Raw genomic sequence first — 19,566 nt, 5'->3', positions numbered from 1 at the left:
GGATGAAAGATGTCCAACCTTCCTTGTTTATCAAGTTTCCAGCACAGAAAAGGAAAAAAAATGAGGTACATCGGTAGGGTCATTGAGCCAGTTATTATGTACACTGCAGACCCCAACTTTGGTTGTTTACAGGATCCTTCTTCTATAGAAAATTTGAAAAACAGCTGGGGAGTGCTGGTTAAGTGTATCCCAAGGTGGAATTTGGGGGCCAGGGGAGCATGTAAAAGTTTGAGGCAATGAAACCACTAGCCTAGCCAGCTTAAAGCTGCCCTGGGTCAGCACTAGCTTGCTTTACAAATTAGGGTGTGTTTTTGTTTTATGTCATCAGGCCCAGGCATGATTAAGAGGTAGGGCTGGGTTGGCCCAGTTAATTGCCAAAAGAACAAGGGAGCTCTGGAGTCTTAGTAAGGACAAGGGGCAGTAGATCAACTGTGGCTTGCTGCCAGCTATATTTTTTCTTAGGCCAGGATTGAGGGTTATTGTTACATTCTTTCTTGTCAGTGCGACCATCCTCAACACAAAAATCTCAGAAGGTTGGTCTAGAGACTGTTCTCACAGTCCTGTGTTCCCTCTCTCAAACATACCAACACTGAGTGCAAAAGCCCAAGCTGAAGCCTAAGATGTGCTAGGAGGCCTACCTTGACCTCATATGAGTAGGGTTGCCAGTGGGCATGAAACACCATCAAAGCTAATGAAAGAAAATTTAATTAACGGAATAGTGTTCTAGTACTTCATTTATTCACATTAAGCAAATGGTATCAATGGAAGCTGCTGGATGCATAGCTCTTCAAAAAAAAATCAAGCTACTTACTTAGATGCATCAAAACAGATTTAGTAGGCTAATTTAAGGTAGCCATTTTCTTTAAATCTTGGCCTCCAATTAAAAAAAACAAAACAAAAACAATCGTCACTATTTCAGTGAACACAAAATGTAATGTTTTGGACTGCCTCCTGCTGGTCCTTCATTAGCAGTTAACTAACTAGCACAATTCCCTTAGTGGAGGTAATCAACCATACTGATGCATAAGCCAAGATGCTTGTGTGTGAAAGTGTTACTGAAGTATGTTGTTACTGCTACACAAAAACAGTGCCATTCAAATGTTTGAAGAATGAATTGATATTACTTGAGCAAAGAAACAAATATCATAAGGAAGTAACAAATAAGAAAACACTAACTCTGAATAGAGGATTGAAACATTGTTGAATAAAAAAAGACCCTAAAATAGTGCCTTATCTTTTTTTTTTTTAATTTTTACTTTCTATGCACAATGTTAGCAGTGTTAAACAGGATTGTTTCAAATGGAAAAAAAAATAGAATTTACCAATGTAAGTTTAGCATTTCAAGTTGAAGGATCCAGAATCTGAAACTAATTACAAGCTTCAGATGTTGAGTCAATTGTCTTCAAACTTAGCTTGTTTCGTAGATCTCACTGAGATTTGAAAATGAGAACAAATCTGATGTTAGAATGTGCCAAACTCCAAGAAATGCCAGTTTGCATAGTATTATATGATGTTAGAAAGCTTTTTATATGCTGTATCTTAAAACATGTGTTTCAACCTAAACATTTGCTGTCCTGATTTCTGTGTAAGGTAAAAAACAAAGACATGTCATGACACTCCTGGTTACTTTTTGAAGGGAAATGGTTTAGAACAGAACAGTTCTCAGTTTTGGAGGTCATATAATTATCAACATTGGCAAATTTATATAGGTTATCAACAGATAAAAGCCAACAATGAACGCAAACCATAAGACACCTGTTAATTAGCTAATGCTCCTGCCAATGTTGATTCGAAGTTTCTTCAATGTTTTGACAAGTTCTTTTGGAATGACTCTGCTGATGGATTTGTCAACCTTTTTGTTAGCCTAACATATCTCATGTTTAGACTATTGTTCCTAATTTTGAGTGCATATTTTATTTATTTAATACATTTATTTTCATCCTATTAATCATATTCCTTTATGCCACTCTAAGCAACTCTTTCTTTTTGGTGGTGGTGGTGGTGGAAATTTCATCCTGCAGGAAATTCAGCTATGTAAACACTTGTTTTCTCATTGCACTGGAATAAAATGTAAAATAACAAAAAATGTTCACAGAATGGCAAGTACTGAACATTTTTATTCTAAAATGTCAAAAGACCTCATTGTGGCTTAGTTTGGCATTTATCTGTGTCTTCTTAAGGTACTGTTGTACCTCACAGGAGTTACTTGCTATTTGCATCTCTTGGGTTGTCTCCTCAGGGGGATTACTTGATGCATTCCCATTATCCACCAGAATGGTTCAGCCACATGGGAGATCATGGTATGTCTTGAGAGACAGAGCCAACCCCGTAAAGGAGAATGGATATACAAGGTACTCAAACTATAACTGTCATACAGCACCACAGAAGCTCAGGGAGGCTGATTAATGTTAAAATGACCCTACATTAAATGTTTCTGGTTTGGTTATCAAACCATAATGTTTTGATTTCTGACATCCTGACCGAAAATGCAATATTTTCATTTTTTTTTCTGTAAAAAAAAAGTTTTCTGCAACATTGAAATTTTCCTCACACAAAATTTTGATTTTGTGGACTCTACTTTCTTTCAAAAGGTATATAAGGAAAGCATATACCAGTTATCATTATTTTGTAGTTAGAAATATACTGAAACAAATCAATGAAGTTATAAGCACGAAGAGGATAATAGAATTATGAAGTATAGCCAACATGGATTTGTCAAGAACAAAATCATGCCAAACCAATCTAATTTTCTTCTTTGACAGGATTATTGGGCAGGGGAAGCAGTAGACATGTAGCTTGATTTTAGTAAGGCTTTTGACAGTCCCACATGACATTCTCTCAATTAAACTAGAGGATTAGGGTTTAGATGAAATTACTGGAAGGTGGGCAAACAAGTAGTTGAAAACCATACTCAAAGTATAGTGAGCAAAGGGTTCATTGTTGGAGTAGGAGGCTATATCAAGTAGACCTGGGAGCAGAGGGGTTCCATCCTCGATTTGGCACTACTGTCCATATTTTCATGAACAATTTGGATAAATGGAGTAGAAAACAGACTGATAAAAATTTGCAGATGACACCAATCTAGGAAGGGTTGCAAGCACTTTGGAGGACAGAATTTGAATTCGAAGTGACCTTAACAAGAGAGAAAATTGTTCTAAAAATCAAGATAAATTTAAATTTAGCAATTAGTAAGACAATAATCAAATCCCTAACAAAGAAATGGCGAATAACTGCCCATGTAGCAGTATTGCTCTAGAGCAATGTGTGTTTGGAGGGGGGAAGAAGTCACATGGCCCCAAAGGCCAAGGGCAGGAGAACTAGCAGGGAGAAGGACTGGCACCAACAGGAGGGGTCTGCCCCCCCAAAAAACTTACCACCAGAAGTGGAGAAAGCACAGCAAGACAGCAGCATTCAGTAGAAGAGGCAGGGAAGGAGCCAGAGCAGAGTTGGGGGGCCTTAGGTAGAGAGGGTTGTCCCAGCCCTTCCCTAGACGGGGGGAGGGGGGAGAGAGAATCACATGTCCAGGGCCCCATGTGGCCCCATTTACCAGTTGCATCTGATACTGTTGAAAAGGATCTGAAGGTTATAGTGCAGTGCTTTTCAATGCTAAGTATGTGTACCCCTGGGGAAGAACAAAGAGGTCATCCAAGGGGTACATATTTGCCTAGTTGTACAACAGACAACACAAAAAGTGCCAGCAAAGAGCCAAGTCAGAACAAACAAAAATTAATCCAGACAACATGAAAAAGCAATGTTTCAGTATTTGGGGAGGCTGAGACATTTTGTTTGTTTGTGTCTGATTTTGTAAGCAAGAAATTTTTTGCTTGCTTAATAACAGTGAAACTTGGAGGTATGCAAGACAAATCTAACTCCTGAAAGGAGTACAGTAGTATGGAAAGGTTGACAATCACAGTGATAGTGGATCACAATCTGAATACAAGTAAACCATATGATGCAGTTGCAAAAAAAGGCAAGTATCAATCAGGGTGTATAAACAGGAGTGTCGTATGTGAAACACAGCAGCTAATATCCCCTCCTACTCAGCACATATGAAGCCTCAGCTAGAGAACAGGTTCCATTTCTGAGTGCCATACTTTACAAAAGATTTGAACAAACTGCAGAGAGTCTGTAACAGAGCAACAAAAATGATAAAAAGTTTAGAAAGACTGAGTATGTTCTGTCTTGATAAAAGAAGACTGGCAGGGGGAAGAGAACAATATTCATATTTGTTAGAGCAGGGGAGCCGTAGCCACGCTGGGCCCCAGGGTGGAGGGCACAGCTCTGTGCTCTCTCAGAAGGGGTGGGGCCAGAGCTACTAACTCTCGGTGACACCCGGAGCACACCCCACTGTAGGCAGTGTAGGCAACTGAACTAGACATTGTCTCAAGGTCCCTTCCAGCTCTATATTTCTATTATTCTGTAACAGTCATACTATCCTCCACTTCTCAACCACAATGTTATTTGGCCAAACTTCTCCCTTTCTGTTTCTAATGTTCTGGAATAATTGAAGCATATAAACTAGGGGTATCCACTTTCTCTCGATATTAAACCTCACTGGAATATGTTTTGCCTATTCTGTTACAGGTGACCATATGTCTCATTGCCTTTTTTTAAATCTTTCCCACCCTGCTCTACCACCACCATTTTATTGTCTCTGTTAATTTGTGGCTCTTGTACCTGCTAATGGCTCACAAAGTAGTAAGCATAAGCTATGGATCCTCTTATTTTCAGTTTTGCAGTCTCCACAGATTGTATCCACTGTCCCTGCATTTTATGTTTCCACCCATAAAAACTAGGCTCTTCATTTCCAAAGTCAGTAATAATGATTCACACAAAAGCACTGTAAGAAAAAGACAGGCTTAGAAGAAACTCAACAACCTCTTAAATTTGAATCCAAAAGCTAGTATTTCATGGGTTCCTAAGGTGTTTCTTACAATGTATAACACCTTAAGTCTGAAGTCAAACCACAGACTTTTTCATCAATAGATAATTAAAGTGACCCTATGTTTCAGGACATCAGTCAAGGATTTTTTCAGGTGTACAGTAATCCTTACAGGCTAACCTTCAAGAAATTTTCTTCCCTACATGGAAGAGGAACTGCAAAGAAGCTTATGGATCAAGAAGAGAATTTAATGGGCTCTTAACCCCTTACAATTGATGTACATGATGTGGGATTAGGAAATAGAGCAGCTATGTAAGTGTCACTCATTCCATTTAGCAAGAAGTCCAGCAAGCAGTTTAAAATTGTATGTGCATCCGTTCTTGGCACTGAATCTTCACACTTAAGAGAAAAGGTGGGGGAAGTCTTGTTGTATTACAATTGGATCAGAAGATCCCATTTTAATCAAATGGGATTTTCTTCTGGGATGATAGTACTCTAAAATTAAAAAGTCAATTTTAAATTAAAAAAGGTTAATTTGTTGACCTCAACTTTGTTTAATTGTTACTAATGCATTTTATGCTAATTAAACATGAATTCCCAATAATTGTATGAGGAAACTGAAAAAGCTGTTAAAGCGCCTGTTGATCCAGCACCCCGTGGCTGCTTATTTTTAATTTGTTCATTTTAATACTCCAATTATATGAATTAGACAAATAAATATGTCAAAGAACCTATCATCTCAGGACCCCTGACCTAGAAATGCTTTACATTTGATGAAAAAAAAATCAAGCTGCATTATTTCTCAACAGTAATAATGAATTCAGTGAGCAAGGGTTTGCTTAAGTTTTTCAGTAGATTGAAACATCAGCATTGTCTAATTGTTAGACTTCCCAGGTTCAAAGTAAGTTGCCTACATATAACTAATTTTGAAAAATTGTGCAATGTACCAATAAACTAATAAGCACTAGAAAGAATATATGATTTTAGATCTCCTGCCCAAGCAACATTAATTCTGGCATTTTGTAACTTCCAGTGTTTAACACTGTAACCATAATTATGCTCTTAAAATTTAGTTCATTTTGTGCATAATTTTCATAGTTTTCTTTTAAAGAGTATATAAAGACATACCCAATTTCTATTATGTTCATCTATACTGCCTGTATCCCTATCATGAGCATGGCTTGGCCTTCAGCATACATGTCTAGTTCTTGAGCAATAAAAGCAAGAATAGCATTGCCAGTTAGCAGAAAGCTGTTCATTAGTTGTGGATCAGCTATTAAAGGAGGATGCTCCACATAGTCCATTATATATAAACAAGTTTTAGAACATTTATACACCCTAACCAAACAGACAGATTTAGAAGAGTTTTTTCAATACTGTGTTACTCACTTATCCATACTAAGGGTACGTCTAGACTACATGCCGCTGTCGCCAGAGGCATGTAGATTAGGCTACCAGACATAGGAAAATGAAGCGGAGATTTAAATAATCGCTGCTTCATTTAAATTTACATGGCTGCCGCGCTGAGCCGACAAGCAGCTGATCAGCTGTTTGTCGGCTCAGCGCGATAGTCTGGACGCACGGGTGTCTACATCAAAGGTATTTGTCGACCACCCAGGTATGCCTCCTGGGATGAGGTTTACCTGGGTGGTCGACAAATACCTTTGATGTCGACACCCGCGCGTCCAGACTATCGCGCTGAGCCGACAAACAGCTGATCAGCTGTTTGTCGGCTCAGCGCGGCAGCCATGTAAATTTAAATGAAGCGTCGATTATTTAAATCGCCGCTTCATTTTCCTATGTCTGGTAGCCTAATCTACATGCCTCTGGCGACAGAGGCATGTAGTCTAGACGTACCCTAAGACTGTGTCTATACTGAGGGTAGCAAAACTTGCTTACCCTGTGAGCCACATATGGCAGTCCACAAATTCAAGAGCCAGGGTGTGCTTCATGGCACTCAGAGTTCTAGCCCTGTAGGACATGGGGGCAGGACTTGCGGCTCCAGCTTCCATGGGAGGCATCAGCTGGTGCTCAGGGCTTCAGCCCTATAGGAGGCATGGGGGGGAGGAGGAGAAGGTGTAGGGGCTGCAGTCCCACTCCTGCTGAATCCCCACACCCTGACAGACACATCTGATGGGAGTAAAACCCTCATCCCTGCTGGGCAGAAACCCATAGCCCCACCATCTTGCAGCAGTGCAGAAAAGTCCTAAGCTTCCCCTTCTCCTCCCCTCCCCCAACTCATCTGGTAGGCAGGGAATGCGAGGAGCATAGGGGGGGCTTTGTGAGCCATACTTGAATTGTAAAAGAGCCACATGTAGCTCATAAGACACTTTGCCTACTCTTGGTTTATACTCAGGGGCTGTGTCTACACTGGGCCACTTATTCCGGAAAATCAGCTGCTTTTCCGGAATAAACAGCGAGCTGTCTACACTGGCCCTTGAATTTCCGAAAAAGCAACGACGCTCTACTGTACAAAATCAGCCACTATTCCGGAAAAACTATTCTGCTTCCGCTCGGGCATAAGTCCTTATTCCGGAACACTGTTCTGGAAAAGGGCCAGTGTAGACAGCCCAGTAGTCTTTTCCGGAAAAAAGCCCCGATCGCAAAAAATAGCGATCGGGGCTCTTTTCCGGAAAAGCGCGTCTACATTGGCCACAGACACTTTTCCGGAAAGAGGGCTTTCCCGGAAAAGCAGCCTGCCAATGAAGACGCTCCTTTTCCTGAAAAACTGAAAACAGAATAGTATTCCATTTTAAGCAGTTCCGGAAATTCATGCTAGTGTAGACACAGCCAGGGTGAAATCCTGTCCCACATAGACATCAATGGCTAAACTTTCATTGACTTCCATGGGCCAACAATTTCACCCCCAACCAGGTCATAGGTACTGTGTACACTGAGACATTACATTGTGAAACAAAGTCTAGATTTTGCATGGATTCAGCTACAGCGATGATTAACCACCAAGTGTTAAGAAGGCTTTCATATGCGTTTTTAGGTGCATACATATGGTATTACTGATATACAGTACTATTCTTTCTTACACTCAAAAAGTTATCTTCTAGGCAAAAGGGGTAGGGAAAAATATAATTAACAAATGCAATAATTATTATAAAACACTAACACTGAAAACTGTAGATTTATTTGGTTCTTTTTATGGTGCTCTGCAGTTGGGCTATTTTAGCTATAAAAGGGTTGAAAAAGTTCTGAACCACTAGCAAATATCTTCTATTCATTGAAGGTGTTGGACTTCTGGTATTCCAAAGAAGGCCACCTCTGAAAAGAAATAGGAACGGGGTTATCCAGCACCTTTGATCTTTGAACAGACCATGAGCAAGTAAACATTCCCATTTTTTGAAGAAGTTCTTCATCCTCAATTAGACTGGGGGTGGGGGAGAGATGTACATTGGATATATTCTGAACATAAACAGTAACATAATAGCAGTATCAAATTTGTCAGCCAATTAAACTTTATGCCAAACTAATTCAATTTTTCTGTTGCTTTATTAAGTTCTATGAAAAAATGAAATCTGTTCTCTCCAGTAAATCACAAGTTTCACAAAGCATTTTCTAGCAGAGATTCCTTGCTCTGCTATTTTGATATATTAAATATCCAGCAAAGAATTTCCAGGGTCATAAATCTACAGTGATAAAATTAATCCTATTGCTGAAGAGAAATAAATATTTTATTGCAGTTTTATGAGCTTTTGTTCCCTTTTCACTTGCAAGTAGGTGTTGTTTAGTGGTACGAAGACATTTTGCTGCTGAAAAATGTATTAGAACCAATACTGCCATAATAGAATTCTTATCTACAAAGCTGTTCACCTCTCACAATGAAGATTCAAGAGTATTCCAAGGAAAATTTACAAGTGACTGTTGTCCACATCAGCACTCCAATGATTCTTTTCCCCATACTTCAGGCTCTGGAAGATACTCCACTGCTATTAGTGATTACGCTTTTACAGTGCCATTTTTAACATCTCTGTATTGAAGTCTACTGAGTAAAAAAGACTAGCAAATTTGAAGGCCACAAGCATTGACCTAATTAATCCTGGGTTTTATTTTCTACACCACCACCACTCTTGTTTTCCTCAATAAAAGGAAACTCAAAGGTGCCCTTTGCTTTGATCATGACTTAGTCTGAGGTATCTGGTACAGTGACATTCCATAGTAAAAATCCAGTTAATTGACAATGGAGACTCTGTAGCCTATAAACTTATTATATACTGTATACAGATTATTGGCCACGTCCTCCACAGCAAAAACCAACAAAAACCAACAAAGAAAACCCTTCATCTGACACAGAGAGGGCCTGTGCAAATGTGGAAATTCCAGCTGAGTAGTTAAAGAAATGAAATTTGCAGTGTGTGTGTGTGTGTGGGTGGGTGGGGGGCAATTACAGCAATATAGTATCACATTAGGTTCCTTTATTTATAAAGAGTGCCACTTTTTAAATCAGAATATGGCACATAAGCATAATGGGCCTGATTCTCCACAGCCTTTGCATCTTGTGCTGTCATTTACACCTATGGAAAATGAATTTACATGCTACCACTCTTATTTGGTAGCCTTTTACACCTCCTTTGCACAGATATACATGACTAGCTATGTTATGAGGCGGGGGACAGAACCAGACCAATGTGCCAAAGAATTGCTATGGAGCTTGACATTCCTCAAGCACAGTAAATAAAAATGGAATCACTTGTGAGGAAAATGTGACTAAGATATTTTCATTCTCTCTCTCACACATTATATGTATAAAGTTTCCTGCAGGACAACAGCATAACGTCATTCTGTGTCCCTCAGCCCCTCTCTCTGCCTCCGCCGCCCTGCCTCCTCCTGCCTTCCCCAGCACTCAGGCAGGCTGGAGACTCGTGGCCTCCCCTCTCCCGGGGAGTTGGGAGCTGCACACTCTCCTAGGCGGAGAGGATTCTGGAGCTGCAAGGCCTCCCCCATCACGGGACGGGGAGGAGCTGTGTACGTTCTCCCCTCGCAGCCAAAGGGAGAGAACTGGCCCAGCTGCGGCCTTGGCCCAGTCCAAGCCCCCAGAAGCCAGAGGGAGAGAGCCAGGCCTACCGTAGCCTCAGTGCAGTCTAACTCCCAGCAGCTGGGGGGAGAGAAGCCAGGGCTGGCCAGGCAGCTGGGGGGAGACAGCTGAGGCAGGCCAGGGCTACCAAGCTTTGGCCAGGCCCTCCCCGGTGGTTGGGGGAGAGCCAGAGATGCCTACTCCCAAAGAGGGGGGTTGGCAAGCATAACAAGCAGGGAGCCCACCTTCCCCTTCCGGGTGATCTTTTTAAAGCAAAAAAGCCTCCACATGCACAACAGTGCATTCCTTTACATAAAAACACTACAAAAACATGAGAGAAGGCTAATGTCACTCAACAGGTTGGGCTTTTGTGAATTAATAAGTGATTTCACCATAACACCAGTTGTTTCCTTTAATTGCTTTTGGCAAATTTATATTTAGATTTCCCATTTAATACATGCATTTTGGGATTAATTGATTAGCAGAGCTATATTTTCCAGTTAAGCTACTCAAGATATGTAAAAAGGCATGAGTTCCCCTGTCTCTAAATTCTTCCCTAACCTATATATGAAAATGGGCAACAGTATTTTCCAGTGAGTTAATTAGTTGATCAGCCAAAATTGCTGTATATATTGTTAATGCAAGCTCCTAGGACACCTAAAAGGCTGTGGAGTAAACTTAGTAGCTAAAGTATAGCTTTCTCTGTGTTTTGTTGCACCACAGTTTTCCTACACTTAAAGATAGCTCTAAAGAGAATCTTTCCTTTTAAGATGTTATTTCATCTGTTAAACATTGCTCCACATTTGTAAGTTTCTCTAAAGAAATACACATTTGTCTATATGGAAGAAGATAAAAATAGGAGGATCCAGTATTTAAAATATAATCTCTTTGAATATAGATGGTGGAAGATGTCTGAATATATTGTGCAACTCTCCATTAGTGAAATTAAATTCTGGTTTTCAGTTAGGCTGGTAGCTCTTAAGCCTAGAAGTGGTTTTTGTCTTGAACTTGAAAATACTAACTTGTCTGTCCAAACACACAGGCTCTGGTACAAACTCCCATTAAATCAATAGGATTCTTTCCATTGATTTCAGAGAGAGCTATTTTGGACTCTTATTACTGACACTGCAGTGAGGAGCTGGGACAGGCACTATTCTAAGACAATGAGAAGAATTTTACTACCTACCTTTTAATGAAGGCCTCTACCACCACTTTACCTTCCTTGCATTATTTTTCTATCCATGCACCCTACTTAGATATTTACAAGGATCCTACTATTTCACTTTCACCATTTTCTCCACAGAATCATCTAGATATCTATCCTAGAAATAAGATATGTGAATATCACATTAAGAAAGCATTCACATTTTCCTTCGGATAAAAAAAATGGAAGGACCCATAAATAGCTTACTTGACAGTAGGGACCATCAAATTTCATCCTGAATATACAAGCTTTTAATTACCACATAGATGCCAAATGCAGTGAACAATTACTAATTCATCTCTGAAGGTGACAAAGCTTTTGCTGCTAAGGAAAGGAGAAAATATGAAGGTGCGTTAAAGTATAGCATAAAACAGTAGTGTTAAGTTTCCAAAAAGTCAACAGAAATTTTAAAAATTAGCTAAATCTGCAGAGGGTTATGGAAAATTGTAGGAGTAGAAATAATATCTGGATGACATTTGTTTAAATATTTAATTAAGCCGAATATAGATGAGTATCTTAATTCAGAATATATTCTGTGAAATAGCGTTCCACTGAAATGAAGATGAGACAGTTTAAAATCTCCTTTTATTTAATAGCTCATGTGTGTTCTGCTGCTACTTACTGTTGAATCTGACACGTGTGCAAAAAACTGTTCTCCCAGATCCTGGTCTGAAGTCAATAAGGCTACAAAAGCATCATCAGGAATTGGCCTGATTTTCTACTTTAAAAGTGAACAAAGCCCAAGGATAAGGACGTTTGCTAGTGATGAAATGTGCTGCAACCCACTGTGCCCTAGGGATGTGCTCTCTAGCCCCAACATATGTATCAAGACTAAAGCAACTACATAGCTGGAAGACTGCGTTATGTATAGTGCGTGGGGAGAATTAGGGGGTGGAGGAAGGATACCAAGTATAGTCTACTGCCCTCAACATTTAAGCAACATGACTTCACACTGTCAATGGGCAAGCACAATTTTTGTCCTGTTGTCCTGGGAGCTCCAGGGCCAAGCAGCAGCGGGGCCAGGCTGAAGCCCTCCCTACCCAAGGGGCAGCATTATATATATATTTTTATATATACATTTTTAAGCAAGCACTCAAGCTTCAATTTCATACACCTTAGAAAATCAGACCTTTAAATAGCACCTCCTCACTGGATAGTTAGTTACTTTTGAACGTTGCAAAATTGGAATCCGTAAGACAATATCTAACTCGGTGTTATATGGATCCATAGATCACCAAACAAATTCTGGCCACAATTTAAAGCGAGCTTACTATTACAATGCAATACAATTTAAGATGGTCTCCAATTCTGAGGCCAGAATGAGACCAAATGCAAAGGGCAGATTACCTCACACTTGCAGGAGTTTTGCACCTTGTTCTGAAGCATCTGGCACTGGCAACTGTCAGAGACGTGCTACTGCACTAGATAAGCTTTAGCTTTGAGCCAGTCTAACAATTGCTATTATAATTTGGCCCTTAAGGCAGTGTAATACTCTGTACCGTGTGGCTGTGCTTTCAGGATGTGACTGAAGGGAACATCTTTCCCAAGCAGTATAGCAGGACCAGAATGCAACCAAGTACTCAAGGGAGTATTAGACTGTAGAATTGCCAAGAGTCACGGTGAGTAGACTATTCTAAAATAGCATACTCTGTCACAGTGTGCATGGTAAAGCTCATGGCTTTATTAGCATATGCAAATATCCAGAATATGCACAGTCTCCCACTTGCATGACACAATAACACACACCAATACTCAATGCTTCCTGTTTGTTCTGTGTTTTCTGAGCCATCATGCTTGACCTGTATCAGACAACTGGCTCCCTCTGCTCACCTTCCCAGTCCACAGAAACTCAGAATATGAAAAATAATCATTGTATAGTTAAAGAAAAACATAAATTGGAATTTAAACCACAAGCAAAAATGTAAAGGAGAATTTTTTTTAAAAGTGACTTCTAGGCCAGGACTACTCTACTTTAGAAGCCCCGGGGGCCACAATGATACTCTCAGCACATGCCAAGGGCTGCAATTTGATTGTATAAGCATGGTTGTATACATGCAAATAGCTTTTTTCACACTGACAGGCATAAATACAAAGATTAAGGCAAAACTACACAACACGCAAGCCCCATTTAAGTCAGTTCTGTTGATGTTAATAAAATGTAATATTTACCTGATTTCCACCCACATGACATCACTTTTAATGAGCAATGACAGTCCAGGAATTTAACTACTATACCGCATATATCAACAGAAGACCACTATATTGACTCACTGTGCTGAAGCGGAATGTGTTCCAACTGGAGGCCATGTTCAAAGGATCCCATCTGCAGGCCGCATGTTGAGCCCCACGTAAAACCAAACCGCACCACAGGATGCAAACACATGGGCCACTTTTTCTAGGCAAAAATCAAGTGTGATTCTAATAAGATTCAGCACTGTCTGGCCCTCTTGTTTAGGTTAAAAACTCATTTATATTAACCCCTCCTGGACTTTTTTTTTTAAACTGAGGGAAACAATTTGCAATATCATTCCATCAAAAGAGTTTATAAGGGAAAATAAGTGGAGTAAGTTGACTAAAACTATGTAAAGTTCCAGGGGGACAGAAAAAAAATGGCATTATTGGTAATAAGGCAAAAGTATTCAGGAGCGGAAGTCTTAGAAGAGAATGGGCATGGACCTAATATACAATGTATTTGTCTGCTAATGTACTGCACACCAGTGCCATGAGAGCAACCAAAGCCACAATACAGTATACTATTTAAATCTAGAAGGCAAAACAAAACGATACAAGTCTTCATTCATTTGCTGACTATTCATAGATAACATTTCCTCTCACTTTATTTTATTTTATTTTTGGAGGGGGTGGGGGGGGGAGGGGGGTCAGGATAGCTTCAAATAATTTAAACCTGGACAGGAGACCTTTGCATTCTAAAAATCAGCAGAACTGAGAATCTTTGTTCTTTCTGCTACTGTTGTTTTTTCCCTACCTGCTCTTAAAAAGCTTGGACAACACAATGCATTCAGTCTCAGACACTAATTTTGAAGTCCTGTAAACACAGATTTTCTCGTCTTCTTCCCTGTGGTACAATACAGTTCATCTATTTTTTATTTACTAATTTATTAAAAAGAAACACGGGAGCGGGAGACCTTTTGCTGAGTAAACATGAATTCCCTCTGTTAAATATTTAATGGTCTTGCAAGCATGACAGGGTTGGTTAAGTATTAATATTATTTAGCAGATCAGGGTGTTACTGTCCTATTGTTTTTGTTAAAAATAAGCAGTGTTTCTTTCAACAATTATCTTTTTTGGCCCAGATTGGCACCATTGATACAGTCTTGGAAAACACTGCATCAAACCTCATTCTTACAAGAGTCCAAACTCACATGAAACCTAAAATAGCAGCAGGACTCCAACCATGATGTCGTTTAGTTTTTAACCATTTCAGTAAATAGATTAGACATGTGAAAAAAAAACACTTTTCAGACATTTGACTGTGTTTAGACTTACAAAAATGACTGGGTTTTTAGCCTGTGTGCCCCTACTCTATTCATTCAAGAGCAGCCAATGCATCCTCTCCTCTATAAATATTTCTGGCTAGGAAATGATTTCATAGGCAAACTAGAACGCTATGGGATGGGACTCTTGCATCTACTCCTTTAAAAAGAGATAGAAAGTACCCTCAGCTGAGTTCATGCTGCAAACAGCAGCAAGGGTGTTAGCCAACTGAGGAGATAGTCTAAGTTCTTAATCATACAACACTTCTTTGAGTATGGAAGCAGGATCTAATATTTCCTTGAACACTGGCTTAGAATCCTACCCAGGAACAGTCTTTCTTGACTTACTAATATCCACACAGGGCAAAACCATAAAATTCTGCAACAATATTATTTCTTTCAAAAGAAAAACATGCAAGTCCAGATGACTAGTAAAGGATCACAAGTAAAGAATGCAAATTTAATCTGAAGGCTGAAATACTTGAAATACATCATTGTTTTGTGCCCTCTAAATTCATTAGGTAGGATTTCCTCTGAAAAACTAGACTAATGTTCTTCAGTATAGGAAAGAAGGAACAAACTTCCTAAATGGGATACCCTGACTTGCTCAGAAAATGGTCTCATTGTTCATAGAGCAAACAGTACAGTTTATTAAAAATGTATCGGTTTGCAAAATGTATTTGCATTCTGATGAAAGGGTAATGCTGATCCTGCTGTTTCTTTTACTTAGTGAATTATAATGCATGTCATCAAATGCTAAATAAAGAATTTCCTTTCTCTAAATGGTCAGCAGAAATAGTCCTTAGAGTTCTCCATAATGGTTGTATGTTTTGTAGAAGTTATATTTGTGTTTTATCATACAACACAATGAGGGTTTTTTCCTTTTTATTGATAAAATGAATGGATGCAGGGTAAACTATACATCTGTATAATCCTGGGTATATAGATGTTGGTAACTCTTGGTAAGTCATGCAACAGAAAATGATTCAGAAAGTTTATGGCAACAAATCTTATAATAAAAAGTCAGTATTTTATGTGAAACTATTTTTGCCACAAAAGCAAAAGCACATTTCAGCCCTTTAAGATACCTCTTTGCATGATTTATTGTGTCCTAGATAGCAGTTGGTAGTAAACTTCAAGCTCTCAGCAGCTGAGCTCAAACGGACTTTTAAATTTATTGTTACTGAACTTATTTGTAACTAACCAAGCACTTTTGTCACCTGTAAGAATACTACATGTGTATATGCATCTGTAAAGTATTTTGCAGTTGTAATAGTTCTTTAAAATATTCCTTATTAATAGAATCTACAAAGACCAAGCATGTTCTGTATTTTCGTACAATTTATGACAGAGAATTTATTTATTCTGAATTTTGTATATACTTTTACTAATGTTTCACCAGTTCATGGGAGCTTATTTAAAAATAAGGAACTAGAGAGCAATGTATCAGACACCCAATAAATGAGGTTTATATTAAGTTTCATTTTGTGATACCTCAGTTGTTATTTTTAGGTCAGCAGTGGGCAACCTGCAGCCCAAGGGGTGCATTCGTCCAATTGGGGTTCTCATCTGTGGCCCAGAAGACATATGGTTGCCAGATTCTGCTGGTTTTTGTAATTATTTTTCTATTGGTATTACAAAAGTGACACACACTGAAAGCATGAGCATATGAAGTGCGGTGCGTGGTCATTGCACACAACATTGTGAGAGCCAGGCACTCCCTCTACATCCAATCAAAGCACTGCTATGGTTCAGTTGGTACACACCTAAATTCTTCTTACGCAAGCACAGTGAGCAAAACTACCCTTCCCCGGAAGAGGATATTGCTTATAATAATCTTGCATCCCACTAAGATGGAGAGCCACTCATTAGCCTAGGTTGTCCCTCATTGGTTTAGGTTCTGCATTGACTTCTGTGTGAACTGGGCCCAGATTACAACTAGTGTGGTGCTTTCACAGGAAATTTAGAAAGCCATTGTCAATGAACTGCTCTTGAAAAATGTCACTGGTACCCTACACAGAAGTCAGGGAGTGTAAGAGCGAAGGAGACTACAATTTTCTTTCATCTTTTCTAAATTCACATATACAGTATTCATGAGAAGTTCTGAACTTTTTCTCCGTTTCACATGAAATTTTGGGAAGGTTTTATTGGAAAAAAAAGAATTTTGGGGTTTCAAAATTATTGTTTGGTAAACACTCTCAGTGATGGATAACTGAAAGCATTTAGTCTAAGGCTATGTCTACACTGCAAGTTTTTGCTGCAGAGAGTATGCTCATGACAGACTCATTAGTATGAGTTGCGGTGTCATTAGCATATTTTCTGCTGATGTTTTTTGAGCAAGGAGTTTTTGCACAAAAAGAAGCACTGTCGCTGCTTCCATTTTGTGCAAAAACCCCCTTTTGCTCAAGATCCTTATGCTCCTCTGGGAGGTTTTTGCACAAAAACCCCTTGCACAAAAAGCACTGGCAAAAAAATATGCTAATGACATCGCGACGCATGCTCATGAGTCCGTCATGAGCATACTCTCTGCCACAAAACGCGTGTAGTGTAAACAAAGCGAAAAAAAATCTTCTTTTTCCATTAACAATAAATTCACCAAAATTAATGTTTTTCCAACAAATTTTTATTTTGGATGAAAAGTAATTTTAAGGGGTTTTGACCAAAGAAAGAAACCACAGAAAAGCCCGTAGCCACCTTATCTCTATTTTCTTACTTTGCTGGTAAAGTTACATCACTAAGAATATATCCAGCACCTACTTGGTCATATCTATGTATAAATTCCTGATGCCAACAGTGAGGTTTTCATGAGCATAAATTAGGTATGTGGAAGTGTGTGCTAGGCTTGTATCCTAGTATTGAACTGACATGCATGATTTGTCTTCTAATTAAAAAATGTTAAATAATAAAGCACCCACTGTTAGTAAATGCCAGGACTACTAGCAACAACTACTATTGATAGAGTAGTTTATAGACCACTTTAAGTGACGGTCTGCTGATCATCATGTAGAGAATTTTGAAGACCCAAAAGATATTGTTTCTTACAAGTTCAGTTCCAGAATTACTCTCAGCCAAAACTAATGGATTACAGTTGTTTAGAATAACCAGTGCTGAACTCATGTTATTCTTTATTAATAAATATACGTCTACAATATCCATCATCATATGATCTGGAAACTCTTCATAGAATTTATCACATATATGGAATAGATGTGAATGGGTCTCCCTATTTTTTCCTTTAATCTCAGAATTTACATTTAGGTTCCTATTTTAGGGAAGTTTCTAGAGAACCTCCCCCCTCCCCCCCCCACACACACACTTTACATTCCTGAGATGATGTTGCATTATGTTCTAAAGTCAAGAGGTAGATTAGGTCTGACCTATGGCAGAGGCTAGTTTTAAAGTTGTGGATCCTTTGCTGAGAATTCTGTCAACTCAGCATTCCTTTTGATCACAGTGGGTTTCTGAAGTAGTGCTCATGGTCCTTCAATGTTCAGTATTGCAATAGGATTTGGATATAGGCTATCAATGGAAAGACTCCCACTGACTTCACAGTCCTTGTGTGGGGTCTGATTCAATTCCCACTGAGCTGGATTCTGTACTATATTTGTACCCATTACAGCATGAGGAGCCCTGTGTCATGTGTCCTTATCAGCCTGTCCTGCCTATCAGATGGACTGCAGTGTGCTTTTAGAGGTTTACTTTATAGCCAACTGAGATTTTAGGGGCCTATTTCAGATATTTTTGCATAGGTCTTTTTCAGTGTGATTTTCTGTAATTAAACATATGAATGGGGATTGTTCTGATGAGTTATATGGCAAGCTCAGTGTGCTCAATGAACTTTGAAGTTAATAGTTTAAATGCACACCCTCTTGTGGCATTGCCATTAGAGCATCATTCTATAAAATACAAAAAAAATAACACTCATGGATCATGGTTGTGCAACATTTGATCAGCCCTAATCATAAACTTCTTACTCGGGCAACTACAGAAACTACCTCTGCATCCTGTACATTGTGCAATCTGGGCCAAGGAATCAAAGTGTCCCTTTCTGTTGTGTCACCCACAGCAAGTGGATTCAACAAGAGACTCTGGACAGGTCTTAGCAATAATAAATCCCTTAATTTGACCTGTCTAGAAAGGCTCCAATGTGTTTTAATAGGCTAAGCAGCTTGTGAGTCTCATGAAAAGTTTTGCAGGCACTAAAATGGCAAAAACATAGATATGAAGGCTGCTGTCTAGAATTGTGAAAAGAATAAACACTTCATAAAACCTCCTGCCACAGAACCAAACATATTGAAATGACTTTTTATGGAGATATTGAAACAACAAAAAAGAATACATAAGGCTTGTTTCTCCTGAGGGTTCAATTATTTGGAGTGCTGGTAGCAAACTTTGATTGATAAATCTAACCTTTACTTTCCTGGCAATAGTTTGATCACAGTGATGAGAGAGTTAGAGAATGGAAGAATAATATTTGGATTGCAACAAAATAATGAAAATGCAGAGATTGCCTTTGACTTTTACAAGGTGAGAAATGATTTCACATTTTGACTGTGTGATGGCAGGAGCCCCTTCTGTAGCGAGCAAGCCTGGACTTTGCATGAGGTTATTTTCCACACTTTACGTGATCTTTTCAAGCAGAATTTTCATGACACCTTCAAATGCAATCCAAGTTATAGTGGCAACACATTTTTTTAGTGGCATTAATGACTGATAAAGCCAATGTCATGACAGTATTTTCTCTAGTGCATTTGAGGTAAAAAGAAAATGCTGGCCAAGTCACAGAAAAAGTTAAGCAGCCTTTTCAGTCCACAAAGATTTGCAACATTTGTCATCTCAGCTAACTCAAATACGCCCAACAAAGATGTCCATTTTCACTCTCTATGGGGTCTCTAAAGGTTTCTTCAATTGCCCCTTCATTTCATCTTTCTCTGCCCCTAGACTTTTTGGTCTAAAATCCTCT

General features: G+C 39.0%; 1 long non-coding RNA gene across 1 annotated transcript in view; it reads right to left on the bottom strand.

The window, feature by feature from the left end:
* Positions 1-307: 307 nt before the first annotated feature.
* The window catches only part of LOC142829847 (uncharacterized), a 173,636-nt gene continuing 154,377 nt past the window's right edge, over positions 308-19,566 (bottom strand). The window contains exons 3-4 of the long non-coding RNA XR_012904703.1: positions 13,381-13,504; positions 308-1,430 (exon numbers count right to left, since the gene is read on the bottom strand). This is a non-coding gene — a long non-coding RNA (uncharacterized LOC142829847). The remainder of the gene's footprint in view (positions 1,431-13,380; positions 13,505-19,566) is intronic.

The sequence above is a fragment of the Pelodiscus sinensis genome, chromosome 6 (assembly GCF_049634645.1).
Source record: "Pelodiscus sinensis isolate JC-2024 chromosome 6, ASM4963464v1, whole genome shotgun sequence".
Taxonomy (NCBI): domain Eukaryota; kingdom Metazoa; phylum Chordata; order Testudines; family Trionychidae; genus Pelodiscus; species Pelodiscus sinensis.
The sequence above is the reverse complement of the archived record's forward strand: the minus strand, read 5'-3'. Positions and strand labels throughout refer to the sequence as shown.